Raw genomic sequence first — 19270 nt, forward strand, 5'->3', positions numbered from 1 at the left:
TTAAGCCAAAATGTCAAAAACAAATGACTTTTTTATTTTGTTTTGTTTTTCATACATCTTGTATGAGACTATCAAGTAGTTTGGCTTTTGTAAAAGAACATTTGGAACCTGTCCTTAACAATAAGGACCAGTAAAGGAAAATATCCTAGAGAATGTGAATGTCTGACAGGGGTAGAGATGAGAAACTTCAAATCATTCCTCTGAATTTTAACCATTTTCTTCACTTTGAAAGCACTTCCTTGTTTATTTCCATTTTTTATTTCAAGTTTTAGAAACTGTAGCTTGCTTTTATTTGCTGCAAAAGAAACACATAGCTATATATCTGGCACCTAAGAATAAAATTTGTTATTTGTGAAGAACCTCCAGGACATCCATTCATTTGAAGTTACATCCCTAGATCACTCTTCCTGGTCCTAAGATGAATTTAAGGATGGAACAAAAAGTCTTTAAACTATAGTTTTTCTTAAAATGGAACTGGCATTCAAAGAGGCATTTCATATTCCAAACAATTCTTCCATTAAACAAAAAGCAGATGGATAATTAAAAGTATCTGAAGATATGATGGTAATGATTACTTACTGTAAAGAGAAAAACCTCGAGACCCCAGTTCCACATATTGGTCTCTGCCAAGTCTATTTCTCTTTCTTAGAGCACATAAATAAGAGAAAAACCAAAGAAACATGGGGAGGGGACTGTGGGAATTTTAGTTGTCGAATTAGCATTATTTTAATGAAAACCTAGGCTTACCAGACAAAATAAATCATCAAACTCAGGAACATATTCTATATGGCATCCTCTTCCTCAGATACACACCTGATTTATAAAGCACAATTTTACATTCCATAAAGGATAATTCCAGTAGAATTTTCATGTTCCATAGGTACTCAATTATAACTATGTTATCAAAATTATTCTCTAGTAAATAGGGTGTAAAATATAAAACAAAAAGTGGTATATGTAATACACGAATGAGTTGTAAACTTTAATTTTATTTTCATATTAAGGAAAAATATTTTTCGTACTCTTAGGATCAGGAAAAAGGCTATTGGTGGTAACAGTTCAGATGGGCAAAGCCATGAAGAGAATGATCTAAACAGAAGTTTTACAAACGTTTGCAATTGAAAACAAACATATCTATCTATCTGTCTATCTATCTATATATCTATCTATCTATCTACCTATCCATCCATCCATCCATCCATCTATCTAGATATATGTTTATATGTTTATATATGTTTATATATGCATTATATATATATATATATATATATATATACATATATACATATATATATATATATATAATGAATGCACACACCCACATATATATAAAGTAATATAAATTTGGTCAAAACCCTTATAAAGGTGAAACTTATGAACATTCATGATTCTATAAATAGATAAGCTTTCTAGATATTTTGCTTATTTTGGTGAGTAGTCTTGATATTTGAATGTAGTCATTTGAGTGATTTTGAGAAAATTAGGATAATCTTAGGCACAAATTATTAATATTCCTCATATAATTATTCTTTATATAGAATGTTCATTGTTTTCCAGCTTAGCACAATTATAAACAGTTCTGTGGTGAATATCCTATTGGATGCATCTTTAGACATTCCCATGTTCCATAATTATGTCATTAGAATAAATTTCTATAATTAGCATTGATGCAAAAGGAATGCTTCTTTTTTATACCCTTTAAAAAAAACTTTTTAATGTTTACTTTTTGAGAGAGAGAGAGACAGAGTTTGAGTGGGGGAAGGGCAGAGACAGAGAATCTGAAGCAGGCTCCAAGCCGCCATCACGGAGCCCAATGCGGGGCTCAAACCTGCAAACCATGAGATCATGGCCCAAGCCCAAGTCGGCTGCCCAACCGACTGAGTCACCCAGGCACCCAATTTTTATGCCTTTTATAAATTGATGCTTCCTAAACTTTAGTGACCATCAGAATCTACCTAGCCTTATAAAAACACAGGTGCTGGGCTCTACCCAGAGTTCTTGAGTTTTTAATACTAGAGAGATCTAGAGAGTGTGAGTATCTAATTTCCTAGGAGGTACTAATGCTGCTGATCCAGGGTCCACATTTTGAGAAACACTTTGATATATGTTTTCAAACGTGGACAACCTTAACCCATTTGAATGACTAGTCATTATGTTAACATTTATTGTTTGAGAAAATACTTATGTGACTTATGAATCGTGAATCCATTGCAAAGATACCGAGGTGTCTAGGGTTTGGGAGAACATTCTTGTGTCACGGGTCATTGACTTAAAAACAAAACAAGTGTCAGGGCTCCTGGGTGGCTCAGTCGGTTGAGTGTCCGACTTCGACTCAGGTCATGGTCTTGGCAGTTCGTGAGTTCGCCTCCCCGCCCCCCCCCCCCCCCCCCCACCGCCTTGGGCTCTGTGCTAACAGCTCAGAGCCTGGAGCCTCCTTCAGATTCTTTGTCTTTCTCTCTCTCCCCCTCCCCTGCTCATGCTCTGCCTCTCTCTGTCTCTAAAAAATAAATAAATATTTTAAAAATTTTTAAATAAAAAAAACAAGTGTTCATCCTTTATACTTTGATATTTTTCTCTTGCCTTTTGCACACCAAATTTGTTTGCTGCTGAATAAACATGTTGAGTTGGCTTATGATGGTGCTGACTGAGAAGCACAGCTAATTTTCAGCTTTGTTACCAATTGTGATTGCTAGACAAGTATATTTTTTTATATAAAGCAAAATGTGTACAAGCTTGCATATATTTCATGGCATTAGGGTTTGGATAGGGAATGACAAAAATAGTGCAGATACTAGCAATAAGAGGTATAGGTCTATGAAGAAAGAAATATACTGGAGACAAAAGTGGAAATAATTAGGAGTGTCAAAAGAGACTATTTAGCCCGTGTTACATGCACGATGGGCTTAAAGTGGTTGGCTCTGTGTGCAGTTGCAAAGGGAAAAACAAAGCACGTGCGTGTGTTGCAAATATAACATCTGATAGTGTTACTGAATTCGCTTTTGTCTTCATGTATAGCACTCTCTAAGAAGAGAATCCTGGAGGGCATGGAATGGTAAGTTTCGTAGCCAAATATCCAATTCACATGGTGTATATGTTACTCTACCTCTTACATATTCTACCACCACCCTGCTCAACCCTCTTCTAAAGATAGAGGGCTTCTCTGATAGAATTGAATTAGAGACCAGACTTAGGTCTACAAGGAAACAGGACTTCCAACTCTCTACTCCTTCAATTTTCAGATGCCTGCACAAGCTCTGCCTGATTTATTAACCTAATCATTGAGAAGGAATTGGATCCTGGAGAATGATGGCTGGACTTGTTAAGACAGGATCAGTGGGTTAGTATACCACATCATTGCCAGAAGCTTAAAAAGCATTTGCTGTGCAAGTGTTCAAGAAAGGGAAGAGTGAGCAAGGCTTTGTCCCCTACTGTTTATACTTTGTTAATCCCTCCCATTAGTTGTTTCCATCAGTTCTGTTTAGCCAATTAGTTTATCAAATCCTCATACCTGGACAAATGGGCAGATACCAGAGAGTGCAGAACATCCAAATACTGGATGAAATTATTCTCTTTCTCATTGTCCTTTGGAGAAATATTCAAAGAGCAGAAATTACCAGCACCCAGTCTCCCCACCCCAACCCCACATTTACACAAGTGCACAATTATGTCTAGAAAGCAGATGCAAATTTTAACTCTTCTAACAAAGTTTATTCAGCATCTTTATATTAAAACAAAATCAAGATTGCCTGATATTATACGTTTGTACAAAATGCCCTTGGAAAAGAAAACATGTGAAGAGCTTTCTGAATAGGAGTGGGGGTGGTATGGGTCCAGCTGGTGGAAGGAGAATTTTTTGGTACATCCCACAAACAAATTTTCACCCAAGCCTGTCTATATATGAAGAACCAAATCGTGGACAAAGCATGTCTGTGATTTAATCACTGATGTGCTAGGAAAGTGCTTTGTGCAAGGAAAATATTTTTAGCTTGGCCTAAACCCAATCTGATTTACAAACTGGCAGGGGGGTAGGAGATGCATGGCAACCTGGTAAGGGAAAAAGGTAGTTGGAAAGCTTCATTAAAATTGTTCTCAGTGTAAACGACAGCATCAAGTATCATTTCAGTGCTTGGCATGTGATAAAATTTTTATCCCCATTTAAAACAACATTTATGGAGACAATACGTGCAATGTCCCTCAAATGCTTGAGAATCAGGAAAATAAGTGCCCTGTGAGTTATAATTATGCCTCCCCCTCTCATCATGTACTGATTTATATCTACTAGGTCTATAAGCACTATCGCCAAAGTGTGGGTCAGGTGACACCCAGTGATTTTAGGCACTAAGTGAGAGGAATTTAAGTGACACATAGATATGGCATGATATACTTTGAATCGCTTACAAGGGAAAAATGTTTTTGAGATAATCAAAAGGAATTAAAGAAACTGAAAGGACATGTCATATTTTCTAGCTACTGTGACTTTCACATCTAATGAATTCTTGTCTCTGTGTCTCTCTCTCACGTGACATATATGACATAAATACATGACATATATGTATTCTCAACCCAGTGATATATGTACACACACACACACACACACACACACACACACACATCTCAACCAAGTGATCTGACTACGTGTTCAGATCCTTAGGCAACAGAAACAAAATCAAACAACATCTTTTTAAACACTGCATTTATTTTTTTTTATTTTTAATATATGAAATTTATTGTCAAATTGGTTTCCATACAACATCCAGTGCTCATCCCAAAAGATGCCCTCTTCAATGCCCATCACCTACCCTACCCTCCCTCCCACCCCCCCCCCCCCCCCACATCAACTCTCAGTTTGTTCTCAGTTTTCAAGTCTCTTATGCTTTGGCTCTCTCCCTCTCTAACCTCTTTTTTTTTTTTCCTTCCCCTCCCCCATGGGTTGCTGTTAAGTTTCTCATGATCCACATAAGAGTGAAAACATATGGTTTCTGTCTTTCTCTATGTGGCTTATTTCACTTAGCATCACACTCCAGTTCCATGCACGTTGCTACACAGGGCCATATTTCATTCTTTCTCATTGCCACATAGTACTCCATTGTGTATATAAACCACAATTTCTTTATCCATTCATCAGTTGATGGACATTTAAGCTTTTTCCACAATTTGGCTATTGTTGAGAGTGCTGCTATAAACATTGGGGTACAAGTGCCCCTGTGCATCAGTACTCCTGTATCCCTTGGGTAAATTCCTAGCAGTGCTATTGCTGGGTCATAGGGTAGGTCTATTTTTAATTTTTTGAGGAATCTCCACACTGTTTTCCAGAGTGGCTGCACCAGTTTGCATTCCCACCAACAGTGCAAGAGGGTTCCCATTTCTCCACATCCTCTCCAGCATCTGTAGTCTCCTGATTTGTTCATTTTGGCCACTCTGACTGGCATGAGATGATATCTGAGTGTGGTTTTGATTTGTATTTCCCTGATAAGGAGTGATGTTGAGCATCTTTTCATGTGCCTGTTGGCCATCTGGATGTCTTCTTTAGAGAAGTGTCTATTCATGTTTTCTTCCCATTTCTTCACTGGATTATTTGTTTTTTGGGTGTGATGTTTGGTGAGCTCTTTATAGATTTTGGATACTAGCCCTTTGTCCGATATGTCATTTGCAAATATCTTTTCCCATTCCGTTGGTTGCCTTTTAGTTTTGTTGATTGTTTCCTCTGCTGTTCAGAAGCTTTTTATCTTCATGAAGTCCCAATAGTTCATTTTTGCTTTTAATTCCCTTGCCTTTGGGGATGTGTCAAGTAAGAAATTGCTATGGCTGAGGTCAGAGAGGTCTTTTCCTGCTTTCTCCTCTAGGGTTTTGATGGTTTCCTGTCTCACATTCAGGTCCTTTATCCATTTTGAGTTTATTTTTGTGACTGGTGTAAGAAAGTGGTCTAGTTTCATTCTTCTGCATGTTGCTGTCCAGTTCTCCCAGCACCATTTGTTAAAGAGACTGTCTTTTGTCCACTGGATATTCTTTCCTGCTTTGTCAAAGATTAGTTGGCCATAATTTTGTAGGTCTAGTTCTGGGGTTTCCATTCTATTCCATTGGTCTATGTGTCTGTTTTTGTGCCAATACCATGCTGTCTTGATGATGACAGCTTTGTAGTAGAGGCTAAAGTCTGGGATTGTGATGCCTCCTGCTTTGGTCTCCTTCTTCAAAATTACTTTGGCTATTCGGGGCCTTGTGTGGTTCCATATGAATTTTAGGATTGCTTGTTCTAGCTTCGAGAAGAATGCTGGTGCAATTTTGATTGGGATTGCATTCAATGTGTAGACAGCTTTGGGTAGTATTGACATTTTAACAATATTTATTCTTCCAATCCATGAGCAGGGAATGTCTTTCCATTTCTTTATATCTTCTTCAATTACCTTCATAAGCTTTCTATAGTTTTCAGCATACAGATCTTGTACATCTTTGGTTAGGTTTATCCCTAGGTATTTTATGTTTCTTGGTGCAATTGTGAATGGGATCAGTTTCTTTATTTGTCTTTCTGTTGCTTCGTTATTAGTGTATAAGAATGCAACTGATTTCTGTACATTGATTTTGTATCCTGCAACTTTGCTGAATTCATGTATCAGTTCTAGCAGACTTTTGGTGGAATCTATTGAATTTTCCATGTATAGTATCATGTCATCTGCAAAAAGTGAAAGCTTGACTTCATCTTTGCCAATTTTGATGCCTTTGATTTCCTTTTGTTGTCTGATTGCTGATGCTAGCACTTCCAACACTATGTTAAACAACAGCGGTTTGAGTGGACATCCCTGTTGTGTTCCTGATCTCAGGGGGAAAGCTCTCAGTTTTTCCCCGTTGAGGATGATGTTAGCTGTGGGCTTTTCATAAATGGCTTTTATGATGTTTAAGTACGTTCCTTCAATCCCGACTTTCTCGAGGGTTTTATTAAGAAAGGATGCTGAATTTTGTCAAATGCTTTTTCTGCATCGATTGACAGGATTATATGGTTCTTATCTTTTCTTTTATTAATGTAATGTATCACGTTGATTGATTTGCGAATGTTGAACCAGCCCTGCATCCCAGGAATGGATCCCACTTGATCGTGGTGAATAATTCTTTTTATAAGCTGTTGAATTCGATTTGCTAGTATCTTATTGAGAACTTTTGCATCCATATTCATCAGGGATATTGGCCTGTAGTTCTTTTTTTACTGGGTCTCTGTCTGGTTTAAGAATCAAAGTAATACTGGCTTCATAGAATGCGTCTGGAAGTTTTCCTTCCCTTTCTATTTTTTGGAATAGCTTGAGAAGGACAGGTGTTATCTCTGCTTTAAATGTCTGGTAGAATTCCCCAGGGAAGCCATCTTGTCCTGGACTCTTGTTTGTTGGGAGATTTTTGATAACTGATTCAATTTCTTCGCTGGTTATGGGTCTGTTCAAGCTTTCTATTTCCTCCTGTTTGAGTTTTGGAAGAGTGTGGGTGTTTAGGAATTTGTCCATTTCTTCCAGGTTGTCTAGTTTGGTGGCATATAATTTTTCATAGTATTCCCTGATAATTGTTTGTATCTCTGAGGGATTGGTTGTAATCATTCCATTTTCATTCATGATTTTATCTATTTGGGTCATCTCCCTTTTCTTTTTGAGAAGCCTGGCTAGAGGTTTGTCAATTTTGTTTATTTTTTCAAAAAACCAACTCTTGGTTTCGTTGATCTGCTCTACAATTTTTTTAGATTCCATATTGTTTATTTCTGCTCTGATCTTTATTATTTCTCTTCTTCTGCTGGGTTTAGTCTGCCTTTGCTGTTCTGCTTCTATTTCCTTTAGGTGTGCTGTCAGATTTTGTATTTGGGATTTTTCTTGTTTCTTGAGATAGGCCTGGATTGCAATGTATTTTCCTCTCAGGACCGCCTTCGCTGCATCCCAAAGCATTTGGATTGTTGTATTTTCATTTTCGTTTTTTTTCCATATATATTTTAATTTCTTCTCTAATTGCCTGGTTGACCCACTCATTCGTTAGTAGGGTGTTCTTTAACCTCCATGCTTTCGGAGGTTTTCCAGACGTTTTCCTGTGGTTGAATTCAAGTTTCATAGCATGTGGTCCGAAAGTACGCACGGTATGATCTCAATTCTTGTATACTTATGAAAGGCTGTTTTGTGACCCAGTAAGTGATCTATCTTGGAGAATGTTCCATGTGTACTCAAGAGGAAAGTATATTCTGTTGCTTTGGGATGCAGAGTTCTAAATATATCTGTCAAGTCCATCTGATCCAATGTACCTATCATTCACGGCCCTTGTTTCTTTATTGACCGTATGTCTAGATGATCTATCCATTTCTGTAAGTGGAGTGTTAAAGTCCCCTGTGATTACCACATTCTTATCAATAAGGTTGTTTATGTTTGTGAATAATTGTTTTATAAATTTGGGGGCTCCCATATTCAGCGCATAGACATTTATAATTGTTAGCTCTTCCTGATAGATAGACCCTGTAATTATTATATAATGCCCTTTTTCATCTCTTGTTACAGCCTTTAATTTAAAGTCTAGTTTGTCTGATATAAGTATGGCTACTCCAGCTTTCTTTTGACTTCCAGTAGCATGATAAATAGTTCTCCATCCCCTCACTTTCAATCTGAAGGTGTCCTCAGGTCTAAAATTAGTCTCTTGTAGACAGCAAAGAGATGGGTCTTGTTTTTTTATCCATTCTGATACCCTATGTCTTTTGATTGGCGCATTTAGTCCATTTAAGTTCAGTGTTATTATAGAAAGATACGGGTTTACAGTCATTGTGATGTCTGTAGGTTTCATGCTTGTAGCAATATCTCTGGTACTTTGTCTCACAGGATTCCCCTTAGGATCTCTTATAGGGCTGGTTTAGTGGTGACGAATTCCTTCAGTTTTTGTTTGTTTGGGAAGACCTTTATCTCTCCTTCTATTCAAAATGACAGACTTGCTGGATAAAGGGTTCTCAGCTGCATATTTTTTCTGTTCATCACATTGAAGATTTCCTGCCATTCCTTTCTGGCCTGCCAAGTTTCAGTAGAGAGATCCGTCACGAGTCTTATCGGTCTCCCTTTATATGTTAGAGTACGTTTATCCCTAGCTGCTTTCAGAATTTTCTCTTTATCCTTGTATTTTGCCACTTTCACTGTGATATGTGGTGCAGAAGATCGACTCAAGTTACGTCTGAAGGGAGTTCTCTGTGCCTATTGGATTTCAATGCCTTTTTCCTTCCCCAGTTCGGGGAAGTTCTAAGCTATTATTTCTTCAAGTACCCCTTCAGCACCTTTCCCTCTCTCTTCCTCCTCTGGAATACCAATTATGCATATATTATTTCTCTTTAGTGCATCACTTAGTTCTCTAATTTTCCCCTCATACTCCTGGATTTTTTTATCTCTGTTTTTCTCAGCTTCTTCTTTTTCCATAATTTTATCTTCTAGTTCACCTATTCTCTCCTCTGCGTCTTCAATCCGAGCTGTGGTCATCTCCATTTTATTTTGCAGCACATTAATATAATTTTTTAGCTCCTCCTGGCTGTTCCTTAGTCCCTTGATCTCTGTAGCAAAAGATTCTCTGCTGTCCTTTATACTGTTTTCAAGCCCAGCAATTAATTTTATAACTATTATTCTAAATTCACTTTCTCTTATATTGTTTAAATCTTTTTTGATCAGTTCGTTAGCTGTCGCTATTTCCTGAAGGTTTTTTGAGGGGAATTCTTCCGTTTCGTCATTTTGGATAGTCCCTGGAGTGGTGCGGGACTGCAGGGCACTTCCCCTGTGCTGTCTTGAATAACTTGTGTTGGTGGGCAGGGCCGCAGTCAGACCTGATGTCTGCCCCCAGCCCACCGCTGGGGCCACAGTCAGACTGGTATGTGCCTTCTCTTCCCCTCTCCTAGGGGTGGGATTCACTGTGGGGTGGCGTGGCCCGTCTGGGCTACTTGCACACTGCTAGGCTTGTGGTGCTGGGGATCTGGCGTATTAGCTGGGGTGGATCCGCAAGGTGCACAGGGGCGGGAGGGGCAGGCTCCACTCGCTTTTCCTTCGGTGATCAGCTTCGGGAGGGGACCCTGCAGCACCGGGAGGGAGTCAGACCCGCTGGAGGGATGGATCCATAGAAGCACAGTGTTGGGTGTTTGCAATGTGCAAGCAAGTTCCATGGCAGGAACTGGTTCCCTTTGGGATTTTGGCTGGGGGATGGGTGAGGGAGATGGTGCTGGCGAGCGCCTTTGTTCCCTGCCAAGCTGAGCTCTGTCCGGGGCTCAACAACTCTCCCTTCCATTGTCCTCCAGGCCTCCCGCTCTCCAAGCAGAGCTGTTAGCTTATAACCTTCTAGATGTTAAGTCCCGCTTGCTGTCTGAACACACTCCGTCCGGCCCCTCTGCTTTTGCAAGCCAGACTAGGGGGCTCTGCTTTGTCGGCGGGCTGCCCCTCCACCCCGGCTCCCTCCCGCCAGACTGTGTAGCGCGCACTGCCTCTCTGCATTTCCTACCCTCTTCCGTGGGCCTCCCGTCTACCAACACTGCATTTATTTTTATGATTATCTTCCTTTGCTATGACTGCTGCAAAAATAAAATGAATACAGTGGGTATTTGCCTTAACATTTTCTTTTAAAATAGTTTTATCAGTGAAAATTGATTTTTGTTTAAAGAAAAAATTAAATAGGCAACTATGCATGTAGTTTAAAGGAATCATAAAAAATATGAGCAATGTAGAAAAATGAAGTTTGGGGCTATTAGCCAACAGATATTAAAATTATTCTTTAGAATAGCAAATAGGGTGCCTGGGTGCCTTAGTCAGTTGAGCGTCCGACTTTGGCTCAGGTCATGATCTCACAGCTCATGAGTTCAAGCCCCAGGTCAGGCTCTGTGCAGATAGCTCAGAGCCTGGAGCCTGCTTCAGATTCTGTCTTCCTCTCTCTGTCCCTCCACCACTCACACTCTGTATCTCTCTCTCAAAAAGAAATAAAGATAAAAAAAAAGAATAGCTAATAGTCATCTGAAAATTAAAATAGCCAAAGCAGAATTAAGTTTTCAACGTATCCACCCCACCTGCTAAGTTTTCTCCATTCTTCCCCTCCTTAATCTGAATTACCCATGCACCTTCTTCAACTAAAGACTTAAAAGTTATTCTTGAGTCTGCTCTAATCCTCATCTTCACAACACGTGCTTCAGAAAGTCCTGTTTAATCTGTCTCCAAAACAATCTGGAACTATCCATCATCTGGAAACTATCCAGCTCCCCTATCGCCACCATAGTCTAAACCTTAATCATCTCATGCAACCTGTTCTCTATTTCCATTGGTACCCACCAGCCTCTATACTGTGTGTCCTATCATCAGTGACCATTTTTACATAATTCAGATCATTTCCTTCCACTGAATTCCCATTATCCAAAGAATAGAATATAAACTCATGGCCTGTGAGGTCCTCCTGAATCTTTCCCCTGCCTTGCTCTCAGACTTTATGCCTTTCCTCATCCACCATGGTTCTTCCCTTTGTCTCAAACACTCCAAGCTTATTTCTGTCACTGAGACTTTGTAGCTATCTATATTACCTGCCTCACAATAATTTGTTAGCTTGTTGCTTTTTATCCAGATTGCACCTAGATACAAATTACCTTCGCAAAGAGGCTTTTCCTGACCATACCGTCTAAATTATCTGAGTAATTTGCCTTAAAATACATGATTTAAATTATCTACACAATACTTACTAATATTTTTTTCCTGTTTGTTTGTTTATTTACTATTTCTTCTTTGTTTTTTTTTAAACTGCAAACTTTTTTTTAAGTTTATTTATTTTTGAGAGAGAGAAAGCACAAGTGGGAAAAGTGCAGAGAGAGAGGGAGACACAGAATCCGAAGCAGACTCCTGGCTTGGAGCTGTCCACACAGAGTCAGACATGGGGCTCGAACTCACAAATCATGAGATCATGACCTGAGCCGAAGTCAGTTGCTTAACCAATTGAGACACCCAGGTGTCCCACTTCCTAATTTTTTTTAATGTTTATCATTTATTTAGAGGGAAACCTAGCATAAGTGAGAGAGGGACAGAGACAGAGGGAGAGAGAGAATACCAAGCAGGCTCCACTCTGTCAGCACTGAGCCTGACCTCACAAAGCTGTGAGATCATGACCTGAGCTGAAATCAAGAGTCGGATACTTAACTGACTGAGCCACCTAGGCACCCCACTTTGTTCTTACTAAGACACAAACTCCAAGGGAAAGGTACTTTAGTATGTTCTGTTTGACCTGGAACAGAGCCTGACACATAATAATAAGAATCATTCATTCTTGGTTGTTATTATTACCATTGTTGTCATTGTCATTATTTTTATTATCTGACTTCCTAGAATAGCCTGTGTTCTATAATATATTAGTGAATAAATTGGTTTTGGGTAGTGTATTAGTTTTCTATTGCTGCTATAACAAATGACTCCAAACCTAGCAGCTTGAAACAAAACACCCACAAATATAGTATCTCATACTTCTATAGGGATAATGTAAGCCCTGACTCTGGTTTCATTTTGTGTTGCTTCTTTTTTCTTTCTTTCTTTCTTTCTTTCTTTCTTTCTTTCTTTCTTTCTTTCATACAAGTACTTGACTTAAACTTTGATTACCAAGACATCCATTCAAAGATGGCCATCTGGAATAAACATATTGCTAGGCACAGGACCAGAAAAAGCGACAGCTCCCCCACAGTCTCCCCTTACAAAGAAGTTCCTGTTCTAGAGATTTGAGTTGGTTTCAATAATTGACCATTCGGGCCACTTGACTTTTCTCTTCTTGTGCTAAATTCCCATTCTAATGTTTTAAATGCACCAATGAAGGGGCTCCTGGGTGGCTCAGTCAGCTGAGCGTCTGACTTTAGCTCAAGTCATGATCTCACAGTCATTGAGTTCGAGCCCGGCATTGGGCTCTGTGCTGACAGCTCAGAGTCTGGAGCCTGCTTCAGAATCTGTGTGTCCCTCTTTCTCTACTCCTCCCCTGCTCACACCCTGTCTCTGTCTCTCAAAAATGAATAACGTTAAAAAAATAAAAAATGAAAAAAATAAATGCACCAGTGAAGAATGAGCCAAGGAAACCCTAGGGCTCTACTCTTGACCACAATAAAAGCAGAACCTCAGGCGCATATGCTCGAGTGCTCTTTCTGTCCACCTGTGACCTTGCTCTGTAGCCACAGGTGTGCTATGTAATTTCCAGGTCTTATAAGTAATGGACTTTTGTTTTTTCAAGGTTTCCTGATGGTTGTTGGGCACCTGAGTGGTTCAATTGGTTAAGTGTCTACCTCTTGATTTTGCCTCAGGTCATGATCCCATCTCAAATGTGGGTTTGAGCTCCGTGTTGGGCTCTGTGCTAACAACACGGAGCCTGCTTGGGATTTTCTCTCTCCCTGTCTCTCTGACTCTCTCTCTCACTCTTGCTCAAAATAAATAAATTTTAAAAATTAAAAACATTTCTTTTTAAGTCTCCCAATGGTTGTTGCTGGAGGGACTCTTTCAGTCATAAGAACCACAAGGGTCTGTCCGTGGTAACATTGGTTCGGAAAGGGGGCATGTCTATGAGAAGCTTACCAGGGTCCAGGTGAGTGTCCGCAGGCATTTTTAGTCATTTTTAGCAGTACTATAGATAGCTTGATATAGACACAATATGGTAGGTAAGTCTAGTTGGCTTAGCTAATTTCTCAGCGCTGAGTCTCACAAGGATGAAACCAAGGTATGGGCCAGTCTACTTTCTGGTCTAGAGGCTCTCAGGAAGAATCTGCTTCCATTCTCATTCAGGCTGTGGGCTGAATTCAGCTCCACGTGACTCTAGGACTGAGGTCCCCCTTGTCTTGCTAATTGTTAGCCAGGGATCCTGCAAAGCCCAGCTTCTAGAGGTCAACTGCATTTCTTGACTCAAAGCTAGCACAGCAGATCAAATCCTTCTCACCTTCTAATCTGTCTGCTTTGTCTCTCCATTGTCTTCCTCTTCCACTGCATCTTTATGACTCCAGCCAGAGAAACTTCTCTGCTCTGAAAGACTCAAGTGATTAGATTGGGCCCACCAGGAGAATCTCCTTATTTTAAAGACCACAACTAATTTTATCACTGAAGTGTCTTTTGATATGTTAAGTTACACATCCACAGCTATGAGAGCAAAGGTTAAAATTCATGGACGTCAAATTCCTGTCAACCACAGGAGTCTCCTTTTGAGAGGTGGACCGTTCTTAGCTTTACTGGTGAAGTCCAGTTTCTACAATTGTCAGGCATGTTGCCTCATGGTCACAAGATGGCTGCTGCAGCTTTAGACATCATGTCTACTTTTAAAGGCAGGAAGGCATGCGTGTTCAGGAAGCTGAAGGAAAATGCCCTTTTCCTGGAGTGAGTCTCTTCTTTATCCCCTACCTCAGCAGACTTCCTATTATGTTTTACTAGCCCAAACTGGTACATGGCTACCATTTTAAGAGAGGCCACGGAAGTAAGTAAATTGTATTCCCCAGCTTCCACAGTAAAAGACTAGCAAGGGAGAAGGGAATGGGTGATAGCTATTGGGCTGTCTCTCTGTCTGCCCCAGATATACTACAGAGGATTAAATATAAGAAGGAGGTTATGAATATATATATTTGTTAAGAAAAAGTCAGCTATTCTTTCCTATGTTCCACCTTCTTGACAGAATTTATTGATGGTATTCTGGGCTGTGTTACTAGATGCTCTAATATTTTCATCTTAAGAGAAAGAACCATTTTTCCATGCTATTAGAGATGAGACACATCCCTTGGAAACTGAGAAGGCATGGGATGATTGACACTCAGTCTGCATTCTTATTTTATTGAGATGTTACCACGCCACTCATTGGGAAATAGACCACTAAATGACATTCACATTTACCAGATGGACTGTCAAGGTATATGCAATGGCATCCCGTCTCCAGAATATAACTTAGTGCCTGATGCCACTTTGTCAGGAGTTTCAGATTTGATGTTCCAGAATAAGTTGGCTCAAACCATATAAGCTCCCTGCATGTCTTCCTGCTTGGGTTGAGCATGGTGCATCTCTAAGTTCTCATCCAAAAACATACACAATGCCAAGAAAAATCATCCTCAGTCTGCTGATGCCATTAAACTACATCTCCTTGTTATTGGAATGTTTTTTTCTTAAAATTTTTTTTAACCTTTATTTATTTTTGAGACAGAGAGAGACAGACCATGAACGGGGGAGGGTCAGAGAGAGGGAGACACAGAATCTGAAACAGGCTCCAGGCTCTGAGCTGTCAGCACAGAGCCTGACGCGGGGCTCGAACTCACGGACCGCGAGATCATGACCTGAGCCGAAGTCGGCCGCTTAACCGATTGAGCCACCCAGGCGCCCCTGGAATGTTTTTTTCTGATATGACATGTTTGACCTGCTGGAACACTGTGAACAGGGACATCCAATTAGAAGTCATATATGAGGCCTTAACTCAAGGGATTTCGTTTATAGACCTGAGTATTCTCAAATCTTTCGGAATTTGAAAAACATGAAGCCAGTGATTGCGTGTCCTCCCCTGCATGAGACAAATGAGAGCTTTCAATAGACCCCAATTCTGAGACTGTCTTCCTTTTTTTTTTTTTTTTTTTTTTTTTTTCAACGTTTTTTTTTTATTTATTTTTTTTGGGACAGAGAGAGACAGAGCATGAACGGGGGAGGGGCAGAGAGAGAGGGAGACAGAATCGGAAACAGGCTCCAGGCTCCGAGCCATCAGCCCAGAGCCTGACGCGGGGCTCGAACTCACGGACTGTGAGATCGTGACCTGGCTGAAGTCGGACGCTTAACCGACTGCGCCACCCAGGCGCCCTTGTCTTCCTTTTTTAAACTGATCTAAATTTCAAACACAGAAATTAACTTCAAGTCTATTACTAAGTAAGGAAACAATAACAAGAGCAACTTATATTCTACCTTTTGCTTCATATTAGGTACTGTTCTCACTTATTTAATACTGGTGGTAATACTGTAGGCTAAACACATGCTATTGTTATCTTCATTCTTCCGTTGAGGAATCTGAGGTGTCGGTTTGCTCGGACTGTGATTACAAACTACTTTAGACTTGGTGGCTTAAACAACAGAAATTTATTCGCTCACAGTCTAGAGGCTAAAAGCTTGGGATCAGTGTACTGGTATGGTTGGGTTCTTGTGAGGGCTTTCTCCTTGGTTTGTAGATGGCAGCTTTCACACTGTGCTCACACCTTTTTGAGCAGGCATGTAGGGAGAAAAAGCAAACTATCTGGTGTCTCTTCTTATGAGGGCATTGACCCCATCATAGTGCCCGCCTCTCATCTAACCCTAATTACCTCCCAAATGCTATCATATCCAGAGTTAGAGCTTTAGTATATGAGTGCTGGGGACACCCGCATTCATTCATAATAGGCACAGAGAGGCCAAGTATCCTCATCATGGCCAAATAGCTAATAAGTCAGGAAACCAGTATGGAAACCCATAGAGTCAGAGTCCAAAATCCTTACTCTTAATGAATGTACAGTGTAGCCTTTTTGATGTCTTAGTAAGTAGGATTGGAGGAAATAAACACAGGGATCAAAATTTGTATGGAATTATAATCTCAAAATGATCTTCCTTCAATGTGTTCTGTCAGAGGAATATATTTACTCTTTTAGCATATTGACCACAGACTTGATAGTCAGCTTTCCCAAACATCAAGCCCCCAGACTTTAAGCATTCATAAAATTATAATTAAGATTTGTTATTTTTAAAAAATGGTTCAAAAGCCCTAGCCAAATTTGTTAACAATTCTCTGAAGCCTTTTGTCTTTGCTTTGAGTTAAAGTCACATTAATTTGGTGCAGTGACACTAATTATTGAATCCTGCTAATAGGCTCTGATTGACTTTTCTTGAAATCAGAGAAATTTCTCACAGGTAATTGAACCTGGTCTATCTGTGTACTAATAAGCAATAAACTCCTGCTAGAAGTACAACCAATATGATACTTCTAAAAATAGGGGATAACACTGAGGGTTTATATGTTAACTTAGTATTCTTATTTATTATTTATTAGGCCATGGGTCTGAGTGTGACTTAAAATAGCCTGCCATTTTGAATTCTCAGCTACTTTAGAGCATGGAGTATTACTTTTGCTTTCCATTTTATACTTGAGGGTCAGTTTTATATGTCTAATTAATTTTTTTAATTTTTTTAAATGTTTTCTTTATTTTTGAGACAGAGAGAGACAGAGCATGAACAGGGGAGGGTGAGAGACAGAGGGAGACACAGAATCTGAAACAGGCTCCAGGCTCTGAGCTGTCAGCACAGAGCCCGATGCGGGGCTCGAACTCACGGGCTGCGAGATTATGACCTGAGCCGGTCGGATGCTTAACCGACTGAGCCACCCAGGCACCCCTGTCTAATTAATTTTAATAGGATAAATATATGTATTCATTAGCACCATAATTCTGCTTTTGTGATCTAATCTTTAAATTTTTTTTTTAATCCTTATTTATTTTTGAGAGAGAGACAGACAGACAGAGCATGAGCAGGGGAGGGGCACAGGGAGAGGGAGACACAGAATCTGAAGCAGGCTCTAGGCTCCGAGCTGTCAACACAGAGCCCAATGCAGGGCTCAAAATTACGAGCTGCGAGATCATGACCTGAGCTGAAGCTGGATGCCCAACTGAATGAGCCACCCAGGTACCCCTTGTGATCTAATCTAAATCTTAAGTTTATGGGCTAAACAAACCTAAGGGTGGAATCAAAGAAGCCAAAGAATAGTTTCATATAGGATGCATCAAACACAATAGAGGTAGGAGGGGTAAACTTGGACTTTAAACTTCAGAACATTCTGATTTCTAGTACTATAGCTCACTTTACTATATCTGTGGTCTTGCATTCAACATGTCTGACATTTAGGGATTAGCCCTGAACAAAATGGATGCATCCTTTGCTTTGAGTAAGCTTATAGTTTAAGGAATAATTATACAATCTATTTCTTAAGGTTCTGTTTGTGTAACTTAACCATAGAAGTTATCACTTCTCTATATAAATCTTCTTTTGCAGATATTTGAAAATGAATCCCAAAGACACTGCTTGGGTATGAGCATCTGGGAGACCAAAATGTATTGTTTATCAAAGATAATTTTGCATTGTTAACAGGATATATATGGAAGAATAAATTTTTATGGTGCACAATGCACTGATTTAATGCCCATATACATTGTGGAATGGTCACCACAATCAAGTTAACTAACACGTCCATCACTGCACATAGTTACTTTTTTTTTTTTTTTGAACAGTTGAAGTATATAGTTTTCTTTGTCCATCATACCTCAGTAAGGCTGGGGGAAAAAAGAATGTTTCGGTGATATTGCATTAGCCTGTCCCCATCCCCCACGAAAGGAGAGACTAAGATATTGAGGATAAATTATTTCTTTTAGAAAGGGAAGGAGGTACATAGGGAAGAGTAGACTACTGAAAAGAGTAAAACAGGCAATGAGGGAAAGGCAACATGAAGACCTTAGACAGGGACGTTGGTCTTCCTGGTTCTGCAGCAGGTACTGGCTGCTTCAGATACCAACTGGAACATCAGCTCTACAAATTTTAGACTTGCCAGCTCCATAATCATGTCAATTAATTCCTTATAATAAACCTTTTAATATGTATATGATATATGTAAAATAGTATATATGTATACATGTGTACATATGTATATGTTCATGTATATATGTATACGTACATGCACTATTGTATATATATACAATATATAGTATATATACACACACACATATATACTGGATATATTCACACACACACACAACTACACACACATAAATTCTGTTCTCTTTCTGTGGAGGAAAACTTTCTTCTAGACTAGAAGTTTTCTGAGTCCTTGGCAGACACATGCAGATGTCTTTTTAGAAAAGATCTAGGGCAGACATGGAGAAGGAAGTGATACCATTCAGGTAAAAGTACCATCAGGTCACATCTGTGGGAAGCCCGGTGGCTGCAACAATAGTTGGATTCGAAATTAGGTGGAGAGGATGTGAAATGGGGCACAAAAGGTGTTTGACACATTTACTTATAAAGAAAAGTTACATAGTTTTTAAGTTAAAGTTAAGCAACTCACATATACTCTTTCATCTTCATTTACAGCATTGAAATATTCTGGGTGGCTCAGATGGTTAAGCATCTGACTTTGGGTCAGGTCATGATCTCACAGTTCATGAGTTCAAGCCCCATGTCGGGCTCTATGCTGACAACTCAGAGCCTGGAGCCTGTTTCAGATTCTGTGTCTCCTTCTCTCTCTGGCCCTCCCCCACTCACTCTCTGTCTCT

This window comes from Panthera tigris, chromosome E2, assembly GCF_018350195.1.
Source record: "Panthera tigris isolate Pti1 chromosome E2, P.tigris_Pti1_mat1.1, whole genome shotgun sequence".
Lineage (NCBI taxonomy): Eukaryota > Metazoa > Chordata > Mammalia > Carnivora > Felidae > Panthera > Panthera tigris.